The sequence below is a fragment of the Notamacropus eugenii genome, chromosome 4, assembly GCF_028372415.1.
Source record: "Notamacropus eugenii isolate mMacEug1 chromosome 4, mMacEug1.pri_v2, whole genome shotgun sequence".
Taxonomy (NCBI): Eukaryota; Metazoa; Chordata; class Mammalia; order Diprotodontia; family Macropodidae; genus Notamacropus; species Notamacropus eugenii.
The window spans coordinates 324714840-324738462 of NC_092875.1; the positions used below are offsets into that span (position 1 = coordinate 324714840).

The 23623-nt window shown below is 38.9% G+C and overlaps 1 protein-coding gene and 1 long non-coding RNA gene across 3 annotated transcripts in view; one reads left to right on the forward strand and one right to left on the reverse strand.

Annotated features, from left to right (window-relative positions):
- Positions 1 to 22778, reverse strand: LOC140501483 (uncharacterized). The gene is made up of 3 exons (XR_011966200.1): positions 22585 to 22778; positions 22316 to 22505; positions 1 to 344 (listed from the first exon to the last, which is right to left on the reverse strand). It is a non-coding gene; the product is annotated as an uncharacterized lncRNA (long non-coding RNA).
- The window catches only part of ZBTB7C (zinc finger and BTB domain containing 7C), a 505030-nt gene that overhangs the window by 3076 nt on the left and 478331 nt on the right, over positions 1 to 23623 (forward strand). The window lies entirely within an intron of this gene.

Below are 23623 nucleotides of genomic sequence, written 5' to 3' on the forward strand. Positions count from 1 at the left end.
TTTTATGTAATTATTTTTCAATATATGCCTATTATTTTTCCTTTCAAAGATTTTGTAGAATAACAGAATGGCAAAGTTGGACAGATCTCAGAGATCCTTTATTCTAATTCATATCTCGAAAAGAATCCTCTTCTATCTGGTGCCTGAAATCTTTGTTGAAGGATCTAGGGCTAGGAGCTGTATTTGAGGAGGAGGCAGAGGTGGCACAGTGGATGAAGAATTGTCCATGGAGTTCCTAATTCAAGTTCTTCTCTGCGTATACTGGTTCTTTGATGGTGAGGCAAGTTAGTAGCTTCTCCATAAGCCAAGTAAACTCTCTGAGACTGTAAAGTGCTGATCTGTGTCTGTGAAGAAAGAGAGTTGCTCACAAGGAGGAAATCGTAGGTCTTCTCTCTCTCTCACATCTCTCTCTCTCCATATATATATATAAAATTATATATAAATACATATGTATATATTTGACACATATATCTGTGTATATCCACATGTCTATATCTGTAGTTCAAGAAGTACTTCTACTAGGGAGTATAGGATTTAGAATGGGAACGAGCCTTTGAGGTCATTTAGTCCAGCTCCCTCATTTTACAGATGAGGAAACTGAGGCCCAATGATGAAATAGGTGCTCTAAAAACAACACAGATGACAGGAATGACATGTATATATTTATAGCTATATATAAATGAATAGGTATCTGCTGAGAAATTCTAGAGTGATAAAGCCATTTATTTCTGGTGCTTTTCTTTCATCTCAAGCCCCCCAAATCATTCCCAGGCTTAGCTACCTTTCTTTTTCCTGACAGGCTAGGAACAAATAAGGTCTCATGTGGTTTCTTAATCTTAAACACTAAATTACATTGCTACCCAACATGTCCTTTGCTTCCTGCTTACAACAACAACAACAACAACAACAAAAACCAACAAAAAAACCCCCCATGTCACTTACAATAGGCCTTCCCTGGGGCATAATCTTAACATCTCCTGATCTCTTTCCCCAACAAATAACTCAAGCTGATTTTGGTACATGATACAGTTTGATGAGCTGCGATGGACCTGGAGCTTAGTGCCTCTGAAACATTGGCTTTTTGGGAGAATGCCTAAGAGGAGACTAATTTTGAATCAATTGCCTCATGGACACAAATGCAATAAATGACTATAGAGGATATCAAAAGAGAAAGATGAGCAATTGTTAGGAATATTTGACAATGTCAATAAAGACATTTTCAGCAATTTTTTGCTGTATTTTTTGTTGAATGAACATAATTTATTATTTAGTTACAATGAATAGTAATCATAATTCACATTTATAAAATCTTTAAGACAGTATTACTGTCTACATGTTACAGATGAGGGGGCAGAAATGGATAGAGCAGCAGGAGCTGACCAAAAACACATGGAAAAAAACCATAGTGGTAATGGCATGTTTCTAAGTATATCAGACATTGATTTTCAGCATATGGCCAAGAGATAAATCATAGGATCATAAACTTTCAGCAGGGAGACCTTTCACCCTCATAGTTTACAGATAAGTAAACTGAGGCCTAGAGAGGTTGTCACATGCTCAAGGTTACACAGGTAGTTGGGGCAGCTAGGTGCCACAGTGGATAGAATCCTGGTCTTGGAATCAGGAAGACTCATCTTTGTGAGTTCAAATCAAGCCTCAAACACTTATTAGCTGTGTGACCCTACGAAAGTCACTTCACTCTGCCTCAGTTTCCTCATCTGTAAACCAAGATGGAGAAGGAAATGGCAAACTGCTCCAATACTTTTGCCAAGAAAACCCCAAATTGGGTCACAAAGAATTGGACACAACTGAAAACAACTGAACAACTGAAAAAAAACTATGTGTGAAAAAAACATGCATATGTATACTCTTGTTTTTTTCCACCCGATAGAATATAAGCTCTTGGAGAATAGGGACTGTTTCATTCTTTGTGTATGAATTCCCAAAGTCTAGCCTAAGTGTTTAATGTGCTTATTGATTGCTTAAGTAGATGACCATTAAGTCTTTTCCAGCTCTAAATCTACTCTCCTATGCTTTAGTAGAGAGAGAGAAGCAAATAAACACTATTACTTTGTTTCTATGAAGTCTCCAAGTGGAAGTGAACTGGAGAAACTCTAAACTACGTAAATTCTTGATTGAAAAACCCAGACTGAGCCATCTACATTCTGCTTTTCATAGGATAATAGTAAATATAAAGCTGGAAGAAACCTTAGAGATCATCTAATACTACTTCCTCATTTTACAAATGAGGAAATTGAGGCTCAAAGTCTAGCCTGGAAATTTCCAGGCTCAGAAGATCCATATTCTAGGGAGGTTCAAGAAAAAACATAGGTAAGGATCAATGCATACAACTAGAGCATAGACAGAGAAAGACTAGGTCAGAGGTTTTTGTGGTCTATAATATTTCTTTGGATTAATTTTGTCCTTTACCGAAGTGTAAATGGTCCAGAGGAGCAACAAGATAGAATTCAGCTTAGTGTTTGATTTTGTAGTTTAAAGTTGTAGTTTTTAGGTTTGCATTTTCCTTCATTTATTTCTTTTTTTATTTCTTTTTAAATTAATTTTGACTTGTCAGGGCAAATATCAAGATTAGTAGAAAACAAGGAGAAAGAATAATAAATAAATGAATATATGGTGCAACTTGTAATCAGCAATGAAAAATGGGAAATGTTCATCAAAAATTTCTTTGACACTGATTACAATCATTTTATACAGAAATTTAACCACTACAAATCTATTGTCCCAGCTAAAAGACCAAAGGAGCCCAGAAAGTGCTTTAGTCAGTAAATGTTTGACTTGCTTGCCAAATGGAGGGAAATGGAAGCCAAAGACAGCAGTGATTTAAAATATAAACATGTCTATAAAATTTTACAAAGAAGGGTGATGAACAGTAGAGCAGTACTGTATCATAAATCAGAGAGAAGCAGTGGATGGTAAAAATCAGTTAAAGAAAATTTGGCAAGAGAGCCAACTACAACTAAGTAAAGTCATCTTAAGGTCATTTAAGGACAAAAATGGAAGGATAACAACAGAGAGAAGAAAAATAGAAAAGATCTATGAAGATTACTGTAACAAACTATCTTCATGACCACAGAACTATCACAGTTGGACTCTAGCCTCCCAGACCCAGACGTTCTTAAAGAGGAGATAGAAATAACACAGAAGAAAACAAAGATGTGAAAAGCAGCTGCATTGGACTAAGTGTATATAGAGAAGATCCGTGCTGGAGAAAATGGAGGAGAAGGAGGATGTGAAGGGAAGATACTGCAGGTAAGAAAAGAATGTTAGACCTTGTAATACCCCCTACCCCCAAAGAAACTGAGAAAACATCAAAAAACTACTATCCAAATGCCTACTCTACCATCTATTTGTTGTTGTTCAGTTGTTTTAGTACTGTCTGAATCTTCATGACCTATTTGGAGTTTTCTTGGCAGAGATACTGCCAAGTATCTCTGGAGTGGTTTGCCATTTCCTTCTCCAGTTCATTTTACAAATGAGAAAACTGAGTCAAACAGTGTTAAGTGACTTGCCCAGGTCTCTTGCCTGGACCACTTGCCCGGTTAGTAAGTATCTGAGGTCAAATTTGAACTCAAGTCCTCTTCACTCCGAGGTCTGCCCTCTATCCACTCTCATTTATGCATAGTATTTATTCTGGTTATCCCCATACAAATTAAAGACATGCTCAATGAAAACACTAGTAGAGAAAAGGCAAGTTTTCAAAAGCTATATTCAACATCAAACTAGATTTTTACCATTTCATGATTGGCTGAAGGATATAGATGCACAACTTATTGTACTTATTGCTTGTTGATTATGAAAAAATTTTGATCTAATAGAGAAAAATTCTGCTTTAAAGGCTCTGCCTACCGCAACAAAGTGTCTCCTACCTATACATGAAAAGTCACTCAAGTTTTCTTTAAAGACATAACAAAAGAAATAACCCTGTTCAGTCATCCTCTGATCATAAACATTGGGTGAGGTATAAAATGGGAAGATGGATGCTTTACAAAGGTGATGTGATAGAGGAGATCAAATGTAGAGTCTATGGTGCAGAGGATTTCTCTGTGAATGGTGAAATCTTCCAGATGCTCTCATTTGTGGATGACATTTGACTAGCTGCACCAAGCCCTGGAATTGCAAAGCCTTCTGAAAGAGATCCATAGCTACTCAAAGAATTTGGCCTTACTTGATATGGGAACCAAGTGGAGGAAGAATGTCTATTGCCCAAATTATCACATACACTTGAATGGAAAACATATAGCATTTGTCCATCAGTATGGAGAGACAGTTCAAGTGAACAAGCTCATCCTAGAATTGAACATAAGCTGATGATCTGATTAGATAGTAAAGGACTTAATAAGAGCTTGTTGATTGATTATGTTGCCTTTGGAAAACTGCCAAGTTTTTTTTTTTTTAATGATCCCAAGTTTCTCATGGAAAGGTTCTTCTTTTTAATGCCAGCATTCTACTGGTGTTGTTATTTATTAATGAAACATGGAATACAACAGTCTCTGAAAAATTTAAAATAAATATTGCGTAGAAGACAATGGAGATGCACAATAGGTGTGAGCAATCTGTAACAAAAAACCAATGAGGATCTCTGAAAAAGAACAGGAGTAAGAGATGTCATAAAAAAATGAATATTAGGAAGAAAAGATGAGTTCTTTATATGTTAAGGGTGAGGGATGACAAATGGACAGCCAGAGAGGAGCTCCACTGGGATCATCACAATGTCAGGAGGAAGGATCACAGGATGTTGGATGGGTCTTCCTGTGGTGAAATTATGAGAGGACTTGGACAAGAGTCCCATGAGAAGAGCAGCCATGGCTTGGTTACTATCTATCTATCCATCCATCTATCTATCTGTCTATCCATCCATCCATCCATCCATCCATCCATCCATCCATCCATCCATCCATCCATCCATCTATCTATCTATCTATCTATCTATCTATCTATCTATCTATCTATCTATCTATCTATCATCTATCTGTCTGTCTGCCTATCTATCTATTTATTGGAGGAAACCCTTAAATCAAGGAAATCACAGATCCATTTTAGAATTTGGGTATCAATTTTTACTCCCCTTCCTCTTTTAAGTCAGCACTTGGTCTGTGCAGTTGTTTGGGAGAAATCATACAATGGTGATGACAGGATCTGCTACAAAACAATCTTATCTTTTAACATTTTTCTAATTGATATCCTATCACACCTCCCATGGTTGATGTTCCAAACCTCATCTCTTCCTAGGTCTCCTGCACTACCCCTCCATCTGGTCTCTCAGTAGAAAACTGAGGAACTAGAGACCATCTATCACACCTCCTTCTAATCCAGTTGACCATCTATTCCCACTGATTCTCCTTTCTTTTTTTCCTGCCCTATCCCAAGTTCTTAGAATTTAGCTAAATGTTAATTTCTCTTCACTTTAGTCTTAAGTACTTCTAATAAAAAATAATTATTTTATTTTTAATTTATGGAATAAAACAAGCATTTCTATACCACAGTAGAACAAAAAAGATGGTTGCACATGAAATTGCAAATCTATTATGTACAACTTGTTATTCCTTTCAAATATATAATAAAGTTATTATATAATTTTTTCTTTTTTCCTCTTTTATTCCTCCCCCCTAGAAATGGCTACCATCAGACACAAATATATATACATGTATGTATATGTATACATGTATGAAATTATTCTATGCATACACATTCTATAAATGACTACTATTGGACACAAATTATATATGAAATTATTCTATACATACAATTCTACACATACACATTCTATATATTCTATACATACATTTTCTATATATGTATACATTGTATACAGTAATAGAAATACTATTTTAAGAATGACTTTGAGCGAATAAGTTATTTTGACTATTATAAATACCCAAATTAGCTATAAAGAACATATGAAGAAAGATGCTGTCTGCATCCAGAGAAAGAACAGATAAATATTTGTACAGAATAATTTTACATGTATTCCTTTTAAATATATAATAAATTTATCCTATTCCTTTTTTCCTTTTTTCACCCCTCCCTGCCCCCACCTGCCACTGCCCTAAAGACAGCTACACAATGTTTCCTATATTCAATGCTATCCCAATTAAATAACAGTTCTAATTTTAAAAAGTTCTCCCCTCTTTTGATCCTTTCTGTTCCTTACTTAAGTAAATGTGATCCAAATTCCTCCTGCTGCTCTGCCCCCAACTTCTCAATATAAATAGTACTCATTTGTGGTGCCTCTTCTAGGAAGTATTCATTTATTTTGTCCTTATTTTTATATTCTTCTAGATGATTTTAAATTCTACTCTCTCATTCTTGAGTTTCAGTATTCTTTCTTTATTCTCTTTATTTTGTATTCTGGAAGACAAAAGTTGAACTCCTATCTCATTCCTGTACTAGTACATGTGTAGATCTTTATACCATCATCCCTTTTTCTTACTTTTCTTTCTTTCTTTTTTTTATTTTTGGGGGAGGGTAAGGTAAATGGGGAATCTTGCTGTTCCTTTGTCTTAGAGATATCAGTGAGTAAGGTGTCAGAAGAGTTACTTTTATCCTGCAGTGGTCAAGAAGCTGAGTTTTATTCCCTACACATACCATAACCACTCTCCTTTCCTAAGGCCAGTATATCTTTTGTTGTTGTTCAGTTGTTTCCGTTGTGTCTGACTCTTCATGATTCCATCTGGGGTTTTTTTTGCAAAGATACTGGAGTGCTTTGCCATTTCCTTCTCTAGCTCATTTTACAGATGAGGAAACTGGACCAAAAAGGTTAAGTGACTTGCCCAGGGTCACACAGTTAATAAGTGTCTGAGGCCGGATTTGAACTCAGGAAGATGAGTCTTCCTGACTCTATGCACTGAGGCACCTAGTTGCCTCCCAGTACATGTTACTTCTGTCCCAATACAGGCATACCTCGTTTTATTGAACTTTGCAGATAGTAGGGGCTGTTTTTGTTTGTTTGTTTTACATATGGAAGGTTCGTGCCAACCCTGTGTTAAACAAGCCTATTGACACCCTATCCCCAATAGCATGTACTCACATCATGTCTTCGTCACATTTTGGTAAGTATTGGAATATTTTGAACTGTTCAATTATTATGATATGTGTTATGATGACCTGTGATCAGTGATGTTTGATGTTACGATTGTTATTGTTTTGGGGCACTATAAACCACACCCATAAAACAGTGAGCTTGGGGGGCAGAGCCAAGATGGCAGAGTAGAGAGACACACATATGGAGGCTGCCCCCACACAACCCATAAAACACCTATAGAGAGGGACTCTCAACAAATTTTGGAGCAGCAGAAGAGGAGAACAACAGAGTGGAGGAGATTTCCTGCCCACGGTGACCTGAAAGGCCCATGGGAAAGGTGGGTTGCACCAGATGCAGAGCAGAATGCGGAGCCCAGCCCTGCCTTGGCCATGTGGTGTGGCACAACTCTGGGAGGAGGACACCTCTGGTGTGGAATCTCCAGTCGTAGTAGCAAGTGCTCAGAACCCTCAACCCACAGTTGCCAAAGGTCAGTGACGGGGTTTTTTCAGCTGGCTAGGAAGGGAGAAGGGCCTTCCCATAGCTCTAGCAGCAGGCAGCAGCCTCAGAGGCTGCATAGCAGCCTGTATGGACCACTCCATTGTTGGAGTGTAAAAACCCCTGGGGGCACTGAAGAGCTGAGTCTTTCCTCAGCCCTGAGGCAGCAGGTCTTTGTCTCACACTGAATGGCGGCCCTTCCCCCACAGCTTGACTGAATCCCAGTGCTGGCTTGATGGAACTGGAGGCCAGGTGTCTTTGGAGAGGTAACTGCTAAGATTTTGGGCACAAAAATCTCTTCCTGCTTCCAGACTAGTGTACATGCTTGATTGTGCCACCTTGGAGGAACTGAGATCTTATAGATTTCCAGAGTATACCCTACGCCTGACAAAGGACCCAAAAGTCAAGTAACTGGTTGGGAAAATGCCCAAAAAAGGGAAAAAAAATAAGACTATAGAAGGTTACTTTCTTGGTGAACAGATATCTTCTCCCATCCTTTCAAATGAGGAAGAACAATGCTTACCATCAGAGAAAGACATACAAGTCAAGGCTTCTGTATCCCAAACATCCACAATAAATATTCAATGGTCTCAGGCCATGGAAGAGCTCAAAAAGGATTTTGAAAATCAAGTAAGAGAGGTGGAGGAAAAACTGGGAAGAGAAATGAGAGAGATGCAAGAAAAGCATGAAAAGTGGGTCAATACCTTGCTAAAGGAGACCCAAAAAAATGCTGAAGAAAATAACACCTTTAAAAATAAGCTAACTCAACTGGCAAAAGAGGTTCAAAAAGCCAATGAGGAGAAGAATGCTTTCAAAAGCAGAATTAGCCAAATGGAAAAGGAGGTTCAAAATCTCACTGAAGAAAATAGTTCTTTCAAAATCAGAATGGAACAGACGGAGGCTAAAGACTTTATGAGAAACCAAGAAATCACAAAACAAAACCAAAAGAATGAAAAAATGGAAGATCATGTGAAATATCTCATTGGAAAAACAACTGACCTGGAAAATAGATCCAGGAGAGGCAATTTAAAAATTATGGGACTACCTGAAAGCCATGATCGAAAAAAGAGCCTAGACATCATCTTTCATGAAATGATCAAGGAAAATTGCCCTGATATTCTAGAACCAGGGGGCAAAATAAATATTGAAAAAAATCTACCAATCACCTCCTGAAAGAGATCCCAAAAGAGAAACTCCTAGGAACATTGTGGCCAAATTCCAGAGTTCCCAGGTCAAGGAGAAAATATTGCAAGCAGCTAGAAAGAAACAATTCAAGTATTGTGGAAATACAATCAGGATAATACAGGATCTAGCAGCTTCTACATTAAGGGATAGAAGGGCGTGGAATATGAAATTCCAGAAGTCAAAGGAACTAGGACTAAAGACAAGAATCACCTACCCAGCCAAACTGAGTATAATACTTCAGGGGAAAAAATGGTCTTTCAATGAAATAGAGGACTTTCAAGCATTCTTGATCAAAAGACCAGAGCTGAAAAGAAAATTTAACTTTCAAACACAAGAATCAAGAGAAGTATGAAAAGGTAAACAGCAAAGACAAATCATAAGGGCCTTACTAAAGTTGAACTATTTACATTCCTACGTGGAAAGGCAATATTTGTAACTCTTGAAAACTTTTCTCAGTATCTGGGTAGTTGGTGGGATTACACACACACACACACAGAGTACAGGGTGAATTGAATAGGATGGGATCATATCTTAAAAAAAATGAAATTAAGCAGTGAGAGAAATATATTGGGAGGAGAAAGGGAGAAATAGAATGGGGCAAATTCTCTCTCATAAAAGAGGCAAGTAAATGACTTTTCAGTGGAGGGAAAAGTGGGGAGGTGAGAGAAAAAACATGAAGCTTACTTCTCATCACATTCGACTAAAAGAAGGAATAAAATGCACACTCATTTTGGTATGAAAACCTATCTTACAATACAGGAGCGGGGGGAGAAGGGGATAAGCAGGGTGGGGGGATGATGGAAAGAAGGGCAATTAGAGGAGGGAGCAATTAGAAGTCAACACTCTTGGGGAGGGACAGGGTCAAAAGAGAGAGCAAAAGAAATGGGGGGTAGGATAGGATGGAAGGAAATATAGTTAGTCTTACACAACATGACTATTATGGAAGTCATTTGCAAAAGTACACAGATATGGCCTATATTGAATTGCTTGCCTTCCCAAAGGGAATGGGTGGGGTGGGAGGGAGAAAGAGAAGGTGAAACTCAAAGTTTTAGGAACAACTGTTGAGTATTGTTCTTGCAACTAGGAAATAAGAAACACAGGTAATGGGGTATAGAAAGTTATCTTGCCCTACAGGACAAAAGAGAAGATGGGGGTAAGGGAAGGGAGGGATGTTACAAGGGAGGGCAGATTGGTGGTAGGGGTAATTAGAATGCTCAGCATTTTGGGGTGGGGGGAGGGGAGACATGGGGAGAAAATTTGGAACCCAAAATTTTGTGGAAATGAACGTTGAAAACTTAAATAAATAAATTAAAAAAAAAAAAAACAAATGAAGGGAAAAAAACCCCCAAAATAACAGTGAGCTTAAGAACTTAATGATAAATGTGTGTATTCTGACTGCTCCACCAGAATGGCCACTTCTCTGTCTCACTTTCTCTCCTCAGGCCTCCGGAGCTCTTTCTTTCTTTCTTTAAAATTAATTAATTAATTTGTTTTCAGTTTTCTACAGTCACTTCCATAAATCTTAGATTTTCTCCCCCTCCTTTTACCCTCCCTCCCTGAGATGGCATGCAATCTTATACGGGCTCTACACATACATTTTTACTACATACATTTTCACCTTAGTCGTGTTGCATGGAAGAATTAAAATGAATGGGAGAAACCATGAGAAGAACCAGACCAAAGCAAAACAAAACACAAGAGAAAATATTCTGCTTCATTCTGTGATCCAATTCCATAGTTTTTTTTCTCTGCATGCAGACAGCATTTTGCCTCAAGAGTTCATTGGGAATTTTTTAGGTCCTTGCATTGCTGTGAAGGGCTAAGTCTACCAGAAAAATTCCTCTCACACTGTGGTTGTTGCTGTGTACAAAGTTCTCCTGGTTTTGCTCCTTTCACTCAGCATCAGTTCATACAAGTCCTTCCAGGCCTCCCTGAAGTCTTCCTGTTCATCATTTCTTACAGCACAATAGTATTCCATTACATCAATATACCACAACTTGTTCAGTCAATTGATGGGCATCCCCTTGATTTCCAGTTTTTGGCTACCACAAAGAGAGCTGCTATAAATATTTTTGTACATGTGGGACCCTTTTCCGTTTTTATGATCTCTTTCGGATACAATCTAGAAGAATTATTTCTAGGTCAAAGAGTATGCACATTTTTGTAACCCTTTGGGCATAGTTCCAAATTGCTCTCCAGAATGGTTGGATCAGCTCACAGCTCCACCAACAATGAATTTGTGTTCGAACTCTCCTACATCTTCTTCAACATTTATCATCTTCCTGCTTTGTCATGTTAGCCAATTTGATAAGTGTGATGTGGTACTTCAGAGTTGTTTTGATTGGCATCTCTCTAATCAATAGTGATTTAGAGCATTTTTTCATGTGATTATAGATAACTTTAATTTCTTCCTCTGAAAACTCCCTGTTCGTATCCTTTGGCCATTTATCAACTGGGGAATGATTTGTCTTCTTGTAAATTTAACTCACTTCTCTATATATTTTAGAAATGAAGGCTTCCCTATTTCTTAAGACACAACAATATTAAAGAATATTACATAAACTTATTTGATAAAGCAGTGGCAGGATTTGAGATGACTGACTCCAATTTTGAAAGTTTTATTGTGGGTAAAAAGCTATCAAACAGCTTTGCATGCTACAGAGAAATTTTTCATGAAAGGAAGAGTCAATCAATGAAACAAACTTCATTGCTGTCTTATTTTAAGAAATTGCCATAGCCACCCCACCCTTCAGCAACCACCACCCTGATCCATCAGCAACCATCAATATCCAGACATGACCCTCCACCAGCAAAAGATTACAACTCACTGAAGACTCATGATAGTTAGCATTTTTAGCAATAAAGTAAGATATGTACATTTTAAAGACATAATGCTATTGTGCACTTGATAAACTACAGTACTTTTTAAAATAAGCCCTGGGAAACCAAAAAATTCATGTAACTTGCTTTATTGCGATATTTGCTTTATTGTGGTGGTCTGGAATTGGACCTGCAATATCTCTCACGTGTTCCTGTATCCTTCCTACCACCCTGGTTGATGGCCCCACATCCTTTCTTCTGCATTGGGATATAGCCCTGGGAAACATAATCCTTTTTTGGAGAAAGTGTCCCTTATACCCAAACAAAAACCTACTTTGAAGCTTTTATTGCCTCCCATTGCCTCCACTATGGGAGTCTGTCAATGGAACCATATTTTTTCCTATTATAGGGTGAGACCAACCCCCTATCCCTCTCTCTGCCTAATCTTTCCATTGCTCTTACCCCCATTCTCCCACAGCTGTCCTCTTCCCCATCATGCTTGCCAGGCAACTGAAGAAATTATTCTTCTTTTCTGCTCACAGTCAGGCTAGGTGGGAGTACATCTCCAGCTTCCAGGTTTCTTACTTCCTCACTTGACCAACAAAGATTATCAGTGTGCTTGTAGAGGAACATGGGCTTTCGTCCACAGAATAGTAATTCAATTCTTCTTCCTTCCCAGGTCTTTAAATTTCCCTTATATTTTTATCCCCTTAGATCTCTTTGTCCTTTGACAATCCCTTTTCGGTTTTCAGTTTAGCCATTGATCAGATTTCTTTTTATAATAACTGGCACTTATATAGTCCTTTAAAGTTTGGAAAGTACTTCACACATCTTAACTTTTTAATTTTATCCTCACAACCACTCTGGGCAGTGGGTGCTGTTATTCTCCCTATTTTATAATTGAGGAAACTGAGGCAGACAGAGATTAAGTGACTTGTCCAGGATTACACAGTGAATATGTGTCTGAGTCTGAATTAATTCAGATCTTCTTTACTCCAGGTCCAACTCTCTATCCTCTGTGTCTCTTAAACAATAGCCCTATCTTGCCCTAGAAATAAGAGAAAATTTATTTTATTGCTTAGATTTTTCTTGATAATTGTACTGATTTAGCTTTTGTGGTAAATGCGTGATGATTTCATAGGCATCTCTATTTTTGGTTGTTTGCAAGTCAAAGTTTGGTTTGCTTCTGATTTCTTTTTCAGGAATGACTCAAATGCCCTTTTTTGAAGGTCCACGCGTTTTTATTGATGATTAAGCTAGCTTTTCAGAATGTTTTTTTTCCCAGGTCTTTTTGATCTTATTTGCTTTTAAAATAATCATACAATGCATTCCATTTTTTTCCTGTGATTTCTCATGGACATTATAATCCTGAGCTGCATAGCTCAAGGACCAACTCCTGGCTGCTTATATAATATAATTTTTAAATATAGAGATTCAGAAACTTAACCACTGTTGATCTTGGATTTCAATCTTGGACTTTTTTTCTCTTAGTTTGCAATCTATGGATCCTAACAATTAGTACTTAGTTAATTGTCTTTAAAACTTCTGGCCGGTTTTTTTTTCATATAATTTTCTGTAGTATGATAGTAAAGCTTTTAAATTTACTATGTTTTCTGGGTGACCTATAATTTCAAATTAGTTCTATGTATCAGATTTTCAAGGTTGCTTTAGCTTATATGGAATTCATGCATGATTTAAAAGTTGGTTTTGTTTATCTTCTATCACATTTTCTTCCATTTCTATATTTTTAAGTGGCAAATATTTTAGAGCCCCTACTACTTTGGAGAATTTTTCAAGGATATTATGTTATTATACTATATTTTTGTCTTGTTTATTAATTCTTTTAAAGCTCTGATTTCTGATCAAATTTCCAAGCTATTATCTTTTTTAAAAATCCCTTTTGAAGCATTGTGAATTTCTTACTTTGTTCATGTTCTCTTCTTTATTGAAGGCTTTTGGTTCACTTTCCTTTAATGTATAATGCTTATTCATTGCACTGTGGCCTTTTAAAAAAATCTTGCTCATATAACCTTTTTTCTTCTGTTGCTTTATTCACACACACATATGTGGGTATATATATATATATATATATATGCACACACGCACACACACGTGTGTGCGTGTGTATATCTTTTGTTTCTAGGCCTTCTTGTTTTTTTTAATCTTTTTTCTTTTTTTTCCTAGTAGTTTGTCTCAAACTTCCCATTACATTGTTCACTCTTTGCACTTGCACTTCATGACTTGCATATTTTCTCCTGTGCTGATTCTTGGATCTGTGTGGCTTCATTAACTTCAAGTTGGAGAAGGAATTTTGTGGCTCACTTGGGTCTCTGACCGTGGGTAAATTTCTAGATCTCTTCATTTGAAGCCCCTTCTCCTCTAACTGGCTTTGTATGACCCTATCTTCCTTCCACAGTGTTATCCCCTTTTCATATGCTGCTGGGCAAGATCGGTGTTTTCTGTTTCCTTTTATTTGGTGAGGGGTTCACACTGAATTACTGGTAAGGAAACCAACCTAAAACACAAAACTGTCAGGTTATATGTTGACTATCCCTGGTTTGTGGGGCAGACTGGTGGGTGATTGGGGGTAAGGTTGCTTTAGGCAGCTCAACCCTCTACTGCTGTTTCAGAAGGGTTTACCTTATGTGAAGGGTATTTCTATCTTCTCAGCATAGTTTAAATTATTCTAGTTTTAGTAAATTTCTTCTTGTTTTCAGGTATGTTTTCTGATATAATTATCAATCACATGACCACTTAATTCCTTTCTGTGAGCGAGCTTGTGAGGTCTTCTCTAATGAGGAATAGCTCTATGTAGTGAAAAGAATCCTGAATTTGGAGACAGAGGACTTAATAAAAACTAACATTTGTGTAGCATCTGCTGTGTGCTATGTACTGTGCTGAGCTCTCTACAATTTAATCTTATTTAATTTAATCTCATTTAATTCTTATAACAACTCTGCAAGGCAGGTGCTATTATTACTCTCATTTTCGAGAGGAAATTGAGACATACAGAAGTTACATATCTTGTGCCAGATCATGTCATCTGAGGCTGGATTTAAACTCAGGTCATCCTAACTCTAGGCCCTCCACTCTATCCATTTGTCTACCTTTGACTTGTGTTCAAATCCTACTTCTTTTTTTTTTATTACCTCTGTGATCTGGGACAGTTTCTTTGGGTGGCAGTTTCCTCACATATAAAATGAAGTAGTTGGCCTACATGGTTTCTTCCTACTCTAGGCCTATGATCTTATGATAGAAAGTTTTAATAGGAAAGAGGGTACCGTGCACAGTGGTCAGGATTTTGGCAGTAGGTGGAATAGCTTGAGGGAATAAAGAATGAGTGGGCATGGTATCAAAATGGCAGCCAGTTGCTTAGGGGGGAAGGTGCCAAATGTAATTTTCTCTCCTTCACAATTTTATTGAGGATCAGTCTCTTAATAGACTATCAAGATTATCTATTCTCTCTTATCATTAACTAGTGAATGGTGCTGTACCTCCTGAGAGCCACGGAGATGGTCTTTGGATGATCAAATATTCAGAAATAAAATGGAAGAGGTGTGAGGAGTAGATCTAGGTTCCACCCCCAGTGCTACTTTAGACATGCCCAGGGAGCTGGGAGCAAAGTTACAGATGTTTCTCTTTTCCCTCCAGGCAGTGAAGCTGCCCATTCTACGATCTCCCATTCTCTTCTCTCCCCATCTCCACCCTGACCTCTCATGTGAGCATCACTGAAAGTTCTGTAGTTCTTCAGTGATTTGGATGACCAGAAAAGCAGGTGGGCTAGTCATGAAATGGAAGTGAGAAACAATAGATGAACAGATTGAGGGCTTGTGTTGGAATCTTTAATATATTAAAAGATCCAAAGAAAGGTTTCTGGCATTGTGGAGAGATCTTTTGTGTAGGATTTATGAAAGGACATGGGTGAAAGCTACACTGGTTGAGAAATGTACCATAGGTACACAGAGAATGCCACACAGATAAGATTACAGATCCATCTAAGCAAGAAAAAAACATTGGTAAGATAGATGTATGACTTACTAAGGGATTTTTCTTGAGGCCACTGTGAGCAACATAGGCATTACCAAAGAGGTGGTATGGAAAATAATGAACAAAGCTACACAAGGATAGAGTGACCAGGACTTTGCTCCAGGCTACCTAAATTTAGAGGGTACTCATAGCCCCTCCAACACATAGAAAAATATTTAAGCTTAATACCTAGTTTAGCAAGATTGATTAGTTAAGCTATGAAATGTTTGCCATCCTTCTACAATCTCCTCTTTTGGTCAAGGCTCACACCCCAGGTGGGGTTTCTCTATTTCTCAACCCAGCCCCACCCTGTATTCTCTCCTGGTGTCCAAATATTTTGTCCCACTACTATCTCCCTTGAGTCATAACCCCAGGGTCTCTGTTTCTTCCTTATAAGGTCTGTGCCTCAGGGTCCAACATCTCTCTTTTCATGGTGCTTGCCTTGAACTACAAAAATCGCTAGTGACAGCACTATTTTGGAATTCAGAGGAGAAAGATTTCTGTGGTTTTGGTTGGTCAGGAGTGGCTTCAGAGAGTAGGTGATACTTGAGCTGGACCTTAAGATATGCAGATGATTTGAACAGGGGCAGAGGAGGAGGAAGAGAATTCCACAGGGGTGGGAACAGCCTGAGGAAAGGTAGTATGATGAAAATGATCAGGGTTCGTGCTAGATACATTGAGGATACCCAGTCAGCCTGGAACAAAGGGTTGGTATATAGAGAGAGATTGTGTTAGGAGAGTTGATGCTTCAAGATTCTCACAATCCCCAGTTTAGGGGTATACATCTTGTGCAGAAAAACTAAGGTACAGGGTACATAATCAATCAATAGGCGTTATGTAAGTGCCTCCTACATGCCAGTCACTGTGCTAAGCACAGAAGATACAAAGAAAAGCAAAAGACAGTTCCTGCTCTCAAGAAGCTTACTATCTAATGGGGAAGAAAATGCAAAAGCAGCTAGATACAGACAAGATAAGGCTATATTGGAGATAATTAGTGGAGGGAAGGCACTAGCATTAAGAAGGATCAGGAAAGGCTTCTTATAAAAGTTAGGATTTGAGCTGGGACTTGCAGGAAGCCAGGAGGCAGAGATGAGGAGGGAGAGTGTTCCAGGAAGGGGACATAGCAAGGGAAAATACTTGGCATCTGGAGATGGAGAATTTTACTTGAGAAAGATCTGGGGAGAAGGGTGTCTCTGGATCAAAGAGTACATAAGAGGAAATGAAGGGCTGGAAGACTGCAAAGGTAAGAGGGAGCTGCTCTGTCAGGGGATTTGAGTGTCAAATAGAGGATTTTATGTTGGATCATAGACATGACAGGGAGTCACTTGAGTTTATTGAATAGGGGGATGACATGCTACTCCATTTTATTTTGTAGAACCACAAACTCAGAATCTCTAAGATGGAAGGAACCTCAGAGACCATCAAGGCTGATTCATACAAGCAGCATGACTCTGAACACTAATCAAGAGCTTCCCTGGTCCCCCTCCCCTTTTAAAACTTCTCTTCCAGTCTATTGGCTCATCTTCTGATCCTGTTCTTTGGGATAATTCTTCATTTCTTGTTGTCTGGTCATTTCAGTATTGACTCACTCTTTGTGACCCCATTTGAGGGTTTTTTTTTGGCAAAGATACTGGAGTAGTTTACCATTTTCTTCTCTAGTTCATTTTATAGATGAGGAAACTGAGGCAAATATGACTTGCCCAGGGCCACACAGCTAGTAAGTGTTTGAGATCAGATTTGAACTCAAGTCCTTCTGACTCCAGGCCCAGCACTCTATCCATTGTGCCACCTACCTGCCACTATATTCTTTGCTATCTGACCGTTATTCTCATCCCAACTCCAAGGCTGAGCTATTTCTTTTCTCTTTCTTTGAATAAGACTTAGTCACTGAAGATGTGAATGGTAGATAATCATTCAGTCAATCATTTTTCAACCTGAGTCCCAGGATCAATTGTCCATGATAGGTCAAAATGACTCTGTCATAACTGTTTTGCTGGGCTCTATTCACTAAAATTCTCTGAATGATCCTCTTTTCCATTCTGTATACACACCAGCTCCTAGGAATGATCTTGCCCTTGATGACTTAGTCATAGGATTTAGAGATGGAAAGAACCTTGGAGATCAACTAGTCTTGCCCCCTCCACTTACAAATAGTGAGACTGAGCCTCAGAGAGTTGAAGTGATTTGTTTAAGAGTGATTTTTTAAACAGCTAGTTAGTAAGGAGCACAACTGAGAGCTAAATCCAAGCCCCTATATTTCAGATGCTACAGTGTTTCCATTGTGCCACGCTGCTTCCTTAAATTAGTGAATGTTTTACCCACTAAATTAAAACAGTGAGAATCTCTCTTCTCTCCTTTTCTTGCTTTTTTGTTCTTTTCAGAATAGTCTTTCTTATAACTCATGGGAGAAATTCATATGTTCATTCAACAAGTGTTTACTGAGTGAATAACTTTTGGGTGGCCAACACTGTATGGGCTTTAGGGAAAGCAGAATGCTGGGTCCAGAAATGCTGGGCAGTGTGGTATAATGGAAAGACCATTGGATTGTGTATCAGAAGACCTGAGTTCTACCCTCACCTCCATCTCTTCTATCAGGTAACTTTGGGAAAATCCCTTCATTTCTCTGGGCCTCAGATTTAGTGTTTATGAAAAGGAAAAGTTTGCTGAGATGGGTCCATTTCAGCTTGGGAATTCTATGATAAGGCAAAGGAAAGCCTGACAGCACCATTTATGTTTGTAATTCCCACCCTTAGAGATTCTTTGCTTAAACTCTAGGATTCTTTAACTTTAATCTCAACCAGGTGAGGAACTTTGTTCTCCATCTTACATAGATGTGGTTTGTAGCTCTCCAAAACAATTTCAGTAACATCAAAGATTACTGACCACAAATCACCATAATAATAATAATGAAAAAGTTTGAAATATTGTAAGAATTACCAAAATGTGACGGATGATATGAGCATGTCCTGCTAGAAAAATGGCACCAATACATTTATTCGACTCATGGTTGCCACAAACCTCCAACTGGTAAAAAATGCAACATCTATGAAGTGCAATAAAGAAAAGAACAATAAAATGAATTATACCAGTATTCAAGCTATGGGGGATAACTGGTTCAAATGCAAGCAGTTGGGAAATGAAGAAGTAAGAATGCCAGTGTGGCTGTATTGTGTCGAAGGGAATAAAGTGTAAGGAGATTGGAAGGTTAGGAAGACACCAGGTTGCAGAGAGCTTTAAATCTTAAACAGCATTTTATATTTGGTCTTAGAGGCAATAGGGAGCCATTGGAGTTTGTTGAGTAGTGGTGATGTGATCAGATTTGTGCTTAAGCAAAATCACTTTGGCAACTACATGGAGGACGGATTGGAGTGGAAAGAGAATTGAGGCAGGGAGACCAATGAGAAGACTATTGCAATGGACAAAGCATGAGATGATGAGGACCTGTACCAGGATGGCAGCTCTGGGAGTGGAGAGAAGGGATGTGTGTGAGAGAGTAGAAACTATGACAGATTGGATTGGGTATGAAGGGTAAGTGAGAGTGAGGAGCTGAGGATCACAGGATCAGAGAATCAGAGCTGTGGTTTGAAACAGCCTGTGGGAAGCAAAATATTCAGTAACTGTTAAGTTTTTTTTCTTTTTTCTTTATGTACATTTTTTTAGGAAGGGGAGTGGTTTTAAGTGTTTTTAAAAATTATATGTTTGCATTGTCTTCAAATTCAAAAGCTTCCTCTTACTGCTTTACCACAACAGAGGCTATGAATGGTGACCATAAAAAACAGGGAGGGGCGCTACAGGAAATATTGGAATGAAAAAGGAAATATTTCAGCTCTGTAATAGAAATGGGAACTTGGTATGTCCAGGGAGGATGTGGGGAGAGATGCAGGGGAAAAAGTGGCAGGTGTGTTGGGAGGAAAGGGTGTGACATTAAATCTATTTTAAGCTATTTCAAGCTTGTAAGGTCAGCAACGCTAGTTTTTATTACAATTGGGTGAAGAGAGATTTGGTGTTTTTATCTCTCTGCCACAGACTTCTGCCAGGGGAAGGAAGCCATCTTTCCTTTGTAAGTAGTGTCCCCTTCTTTTCATTTAGAATGACAATGGATGATCAGTTTGTGTAGAATATCATAGACTTAGAGCTAGAAGGGACTCTAGAGGTCATTTGGTTCAACTCCGTTCATTTTACAGATGAGGAAACTAATGCTCAAAGATGTGAGGTGACCTAACTAGGTTCACACAGATGGTAAGGGTCAGGGATGGAACTTAAATGCAAGTCTTTCTGACTTCAAGGATGCCTCTTTATTGAATATCAAATATCATATCCCTGTTAGAACTAGGTGGGATCTGAGATCATTTGATCTGATCTGTCTCTCTATGTCTGTCTATCTATTCTTTTGTTCATTACCAGTTCATTAATTCATCTCTCTTTCTGTCTATCCATTCGTTCATCTATCTGCCTATCTTTCTGCCCATTCTTTTGTTTAACTATTCATTAATTCATCTATTTGTGTTTATCTATTTATCTTTGTCTATTTATCCATTTACCTGTTTATTAATTCATCTATTCTTTTGTCTATCTGTCCATTCATTCGTTTGTTTACCTATTCATTAATTCATCTGTCTTTCTATTTGTGTTTATCTATTTATATACCTGTATCTATCTATTCATCCATGTTTACCTATTTATTAATTCATCCATCCATTCATTTGTTTATCTATTCATTAATTCATCTCTCTCTCTCTCTCTCTCTCTCTCTCTCATTTGTCCACCATCAATCTATCAAGGTTGAGTATCTCCTTCAAACACATACTAGAATTACAGTGGCCTGATCCCACTTTTAACTGTATCATTTCCAACCTGGGGAAGTTTGCCTCTTTTTAGGCAGCCTGGTGGGCCCCCATTTTCAAGGGCTCAGCATATAGTGCCAGATTTAGTGTGTGTCCTGCCCCTTTGCTTTGGTGTGACCCAATCAGCTTTACCCCTACTGCAGCTCAAAACTCCCAAGCTCAAGCAATCCACCAACCTCAGGTTCCCCCAACAGTAGGGATTCCAGGAGAGGCACCAGACTGTTCCCCTTCATTTTATAGATGAATAAACTGCAGCTCAGAGGGAGGAATTTTTCTTTTCCAGAGGGAGAAATTGTGCAACCTAATGTCACACAACAGTTAATGGCAGAAATAGGTCTAGAATTTGGGTCTCTTCACTCCTACTTTGTCATATTGCCTCATAGAAGACATTCTTATCTCTATCTAGTTCAGCAGATGAGGAGGAAGATGGCTTAACAGATTGTCCTTGAAACCCAGCAGTATTATTTTACATGAGGGAGATTCTTTGGAGGGGACTTTTTCTGATTCCTGTGAGGATTAGAAGTAATCGAAGCCAGTGAAGTTGTGGTCCCCAAAGAACGAGGTTGCTGTGTGCTTGTTGCAAAAAATGCCTTGAAGAATAAAAATCATGTGTTAATGCATTCCCACTCATTGGATTTAAAGATTTAAAGTCAATTTAAATTATATTTTAAGTTCAGAGTCTTGGGGAAAACAACTATCACCATGACAGCTGACACTTAGAGCTGTCCCTAGAGGGTTATTAGCCTGAGATAAATAATAATAGCTATAGCTGGCATTTATTATAGCACCTACTGCGTGCTAAACACTGTGCTGAGAGTCTTACAAAAATTTTCTCGTTTGAACCTCCCAGCAACCCTGGAAGGTATCGTTATTCTTATTTTACAGATGAGGAAACTGAGGCAAGCAGAGGTTAAGTGATTTGTTCAGGGTCACACAGCTAGGAAGTGAATGAGGCCGCATTTCACTTCAGGTCTTCCTGACTCCAGGATCAGAGCCACTTAGCCACAAATCATACTTCGTGGTTCCCCCACTCAGGAATCCCACCCCTGGAAACACACATTTCTATCCAGGTGAAATAAAGTTAAACTGAATGTCATGATGGAGGAAGGAATTCACAAAATATTCAGCCTGAGTGTGTCCTGCCGTATTTGTTTCGGTGGTGATGGGGAACATGGACTAGTTATATGTGTTTGAGCAGGGAGCCTTTCTTTAGTATTAGTTGGGGGAATTTCATTTCTATCTTGCCCTCATTGCCTAATAGCCTGCTTTACAACCGGAGAGTTGCCAGATATGTAGATCCAGCCCTGGGCAGCTAGGTAGTGCAGTGGATAGAGCACCAGTACAGGAGTCAGGAGGACCTGAGTTCAAATCTCACCTCAGACACTTGACACTCACCAGCTGTGTGACCTTGAGCAAGTCACTTAACCCCAATGGCCTCATCCTGGGTCATCTCCAGTCATCCTGATAATGACTGGTCACTGGATTCAGATGGCTCTGGAGGAGACTTGCACAGCGCTCCCTCACTCAAAACAAAGTCAAATGTAGATCATGTCATTATTTCTCTGATGGCATGGTCTTCTTTGGCAACGAAGATCCAGCCCTAAATGTTCTCTTGTGCTCCAGTATCATGTTACTACTAACTGCTGGACCCTGTGACAGGGAGAGGCAAGAACCATCTGCATCTATAATTCAACAGGTTAAAAAAATGTGGTTCAGCATCATTCCTCTTAAACTTGGTGTGTTTACCCTCTAAACTTCCCATTTCTTTTAAGGACTCTTCCAACCTCCTAGGTCATCCTCAACTCTTCCTTCTCCCTCACCCATAACTTCCAATCAGTCATCACCTCCTGTCAATTCTGTCTCTGTGACAGAATTGTCCTTCTGAGTCCTTCTCTTTACTTACCCAGCCACCAAACTCATTCAGGCTCTCATCTCTCCTCTTACCCAGACCATTGTAATAGCCTGATGATTGGTTCCCATGCTTCTGATGTCTCCCCCTTCCCGAATCTATCATCCATGCAGGTGCCAACATAATCTTCCCAGGACACAGGTATGACCGAATCACTGATGTAAAAGTCATCTCTCTAATGCCTCTAGGATAAAATATAGATTTTTAAGTCTATCATTTAAAGTCATTCAAAGTCTGGTTCCAAGCTACCTTTCCAGACTTACCTCATATTATTTTCCTTTAAAAAGCAGCCACATACAGAACATTTTATACCCGGAGTGGGGAACCATGGCCCTGGAGCCACCTGTGGCCCAAACCTGGATTCTGTCAAAGGGCTGCACTTGAGACCTAGAGGGTCACATGTGGTCTCAAGTTTGGATTCCACCACAGGTTGCACTTGAGGACCTAGAGGGCCACATGCGGCTTCAAGGTCACAGGTTCCCCACCTCTGTTCTATTCCATTGTCTGCTTCCATGGTGGTCCCCCAGTTCTAGAATGTACTCCTTCCTCCTGTGTATTGCTCAGAAACCTTATTTTGCTTTGAGGTGGATCTCAGGTACCACCTCTTCTCGGAAGCCTTCCCTGATTCCCTTGTTCATGCTCTTCCCCTTCCAGGCAGCTAGGGGGTTCAGTGTGCTGGGTCTGGAGTCAGGAAGACTTAAGTTCAAATTCCACTTTGATACTTATGAGTTGTATGACCCTGCTCAAGTTACCTAACTTCTGAATGTATTAGTTCTCTCATCTATAAAATGGGGATAATAATATCATCTGCCTCCCAGCGTCATTGGGAGGATCAAATGAGATAATATTGATTAAGCACTTAGCACACATAATGCCTGCCACATAGTAGGTAGTCAGTAAATGCTTCTTTCCTTCCTTCCTCAAATTACCTTGTATTTATTGAGGTTTATGAGATCACAGACCTGGAGGCAGAATGGACTTAAGAGATCATTTAATTCAATCACCTCATTTTTCAGGAGACTTAATAAGTGACTTTACCAAGGTCACATAGATAGAAAGTGCTAAGACCCAGGATTCAAACACAGATCTGGTGACTCCAAGTTCATCCCTCTTTCTGATGTACCATACTACCCCCCTTTTTTGGATACCTGCTATACCACCTCAATAGAATGCTAAGCTCTCTGAGGCCAAGGCTGTTTCATTTTTTTATCTTTGTACCTCCAGCCCAACCAGCAGCTAGGTGGTGTCATAGTATGCTGGGCCCGGAGTCAGGAAGGCTCATCTTCCTGAGTTCAAATCTAG